Source organism: Danio rerio, chromosome 8 (assembly GCF_052040795.2).
Source record: "Danio rerio strain M-AB ecotype USA chromosome 8, GRCz13ab, whole genome shotgun sequence".
Classification (NCBI taxonomy): domain Eukaryota; kingdom Metazoa; phylum Chordata; class Actinopteri; order Cypriniformes; family Danionidae; genus Danio; species Danio rerio.
This window is the reverse complement of record NC_141028.1, coordinates 47,600,001-47,602,850: the sequence shown is the minus strand read 5'-3', so window position 1 is coordinate 47,602,850 and position 2,850 is coordinate 47,600,001. Positions and strand designations below refer to the sequence as shown.

At 37.6% G+C, this 2,850-nt stretch overlaps 1 long non-coding RNA gene across 1 annotated transcript in view; it reads right to left on the bottom strand.

Annotated features, from left to right (window-relative positions):
- Positions 1-615: 615 nt before the first annotated feature.
- The window catches only part of LOC147842820 (uncharacterized), a 2,415-nt gene continuing 180 nt past the window's right edge, over positions 616-2,850 (bottom strand). Inside the window, exons 1-4 of the long non-coding RNA XR_015498667.1 lie at positions 1,742-2,850; positions 1,545-1,690; positions 1,257-1,446; positions 616-1,065 (exon numbers count right to left, since the gene is read on the bottom strand). The exon at positions 1,742-2,850 is cut by the window's right edge and continues 180 nt beyond it. This is a non-coding gene — a long non-coding RNA (uncharacterized LOC147842820). The remainder of the gene's footprint in view (positions 1,066-1,256; positions 1,447-1,544; positions 1,691-1,741) is intronic.

Genomic DNA, 2,850 nt, shown 5'->3' with positions numbered 1-2,850 from the left:
CAGTGGACATCTGGTCCCCGGTGTCATCGAACATAAGGGCTACCATCTGGTTAGGCGGATAGCTTCCTCCGCTCAAAGCTTGGATGGAGCACTTGGAGGGCGACCCACTGGAACCATCAGATCTTGTCGAGTGCCCGCTGCAGTGCAGGAGAAAGCTGGGGTGGTTCGCCCTTTCGCAAGGGCTAGCTGCGTTCTTAACTGCGCAACAGTCATGGCATCGCAATGACGACATGAACTGCCCACAAGCACCACATTGACATGCTGGACCCCGAGACATGCAACGCAGTGCTCGTGCCCATCATCCTGGGACAGGAATCCACTGCATCTAGAAACGCACGGTCGGAGCGCCATCCTGAAAAGGATGTGCTGCACAACTGTGTTGCTCATTTTGTGAAATTTGCAACTTTATACTCACCTCTCTGGAGGACCGGACCCAAAGAATGCCAGGCAAGGGAGTAGCCCAGCTTGAGCGTCTGCCACTACGCGTAAACACTCTGGACTGGGAGACCGCTCTTGTTCACTCAAAATCGCTGGATATCAGCAGAAGCTCATCGACTCTCTCAGAAGGCTGTAGAAGTCTCTGAAGCAAAAAGGCTAGTGTCGTACTTTCCTTGTGCTTGTATGCTGAATTGATTGCAACAATCATCAGGTGTGCAAGCTGATGCTGCCAATTAATTTCCTATTTCATTGGTCTGTTTATATACTCTTTCAGACTTTCTGAACAAAATCCCCATACGTGGATTAAAAAACATAAAAAAAACTGTGTAAATTCACTAATATTGATTCTGGACCATCATAAACATTAAAATACAGTGTAAATTCAGTGATGTTGGTCATGGACCATCATCCTTTGATTACAATGTAAATTCACTAATGTTGATCCTGAACCGTCATAAACATCAAAATATAGTGCAAATTCACTAGAGCTGATCCGGGACCCTTATCATTTAAAATACAGTGTAAATTCACCAATGTTGATCCTGGACCATCATAAACATTAAAATACAGAGTAAACTCACTAATGTTGATCCAGGACCAGCATCATTTAAATGCAGTGTAAATTCACTATGTTGATCCGGGACCATCATAAACATTAAAATCCAGTGTAAATTCACTAATGTTGATCCTGGACCATCATCATTTAATTACAGTGTAAATTCACTAATGTTGATCCTGGACCATCATCATTTAATTACAGTGTAAATTCACTAATGTTGATCCTGGACCATCATCCTTTAAATACTGTGTAAATTCACTAATGTTGATCCTGGACCATCATCTTTTAAGCACAGTGTAAACTCACTAATGTTGATCCTGGACCATCATCATGTAATTACAGTGTAAATTCATTAATGTTAATCCTGAACCATCATAAACATTTAAAAACAGTGTAAATTCACTAATGTTGATCCTGGACCATCATCATTTAAATACAGTGTAAATTAACTAATGTTGATCGTGGACCATCATCATTTAAATACAGTGTAAATTCATTAATGTTGATCCTGGACCATCATAAACATTAAAATACAGTGTAAATTCACTAATGTTGATCCTGGACCATCATAATTTAAATAGTGTGTAAATTCACTGATGTTTATTCTGGACTATCATAAACCTTTAAATACTGTGTAAATTCATCAATGTTGATCATGGACCATCATAAACATTTCAATACAGTGTAAATTTACTAAAGTTGATCTTGGAGCATCATAAACATTTAAATACAGTGTAAATTCACTAATGTTGTTCCTGGACCATCACAATTTAAATACAGTGTAAATTCACTAATGTTGATCCAGGACCATCATAAACATTTAATGGATTTTTAGTCAAGAAAAAAATATCAGGCCAACATTGCTGGCAGGGATAACTGGATTTCATAAAAAGACAAAGAAACAGACATCTATTATCCACACATCATTTGCTGAAGTAAAAGTACACTTTCAAGAAAATGAATGCTTCAACCTTCATTAGGACTTTAACAGCTTACATTTTAGTAGCAATTATGTAATACTAATACAAGCCACCAATATATAAGACTTTTTGAAGCAAATTACATAATCAAGCAAGGCAGCAGCATCTTAATTTAGGTTCTGGCATTATAAATGTTAACCGAAGCCATTACTAAATTGCCTAAATGTTGTGAAGAAACATGTTCATGAAACTAAACCTTAAAATCCTATTTTGTTTTCCTCATCTTCCATCTCTGAGAGGTTTTATTGCTTGCATCAGTAATATCCGACTTTGTTTTTTCTTTCATTGCGAGCTATTGGAGCATACCATATAAAAACATTCACCCATCCATGTCAAGCATTTCTGCTAATGAGGAAACATATGTAAATCTATTAGAAACAGCATGAGAGAACTATGATGATTTCACTGTGACAGAGGGGGAAATATGTTTTGAATATTTGAATATCACTGATGGGAAATGCCAGATCCATGGACTGGCTTCTAATGAATGGATTAAAATGAATGTGTTCAGGGGAAACCAAACAAAGCCGGAACAAGCCAAGCTGTAGTTTATTTACGAGGACCAAATGGTAAATGTGTTCTTTTAATTTGTATATAAAGAGGAGTGTGTGGAAAACTACATTGAGGACATTTGAGTTGTTTACATTCTAGCTTCAGCATTTAATCCCTCAGAATTACATTGCATAATTCATAACGTTTTCCACTATGTGACTACACTTCTCCATAGAGTTGCCAAGCTTTGCCAACATGCATTTGGATTGGACAAAATATCAATTAGGATGATGAAGACTATCTGTTTTGAGTCTGTTCTGCTTTGAATGGTCAGAAGATTCAGTTTGTTGTTATTGGTCTACCGCAGAGATTCCCAAAATA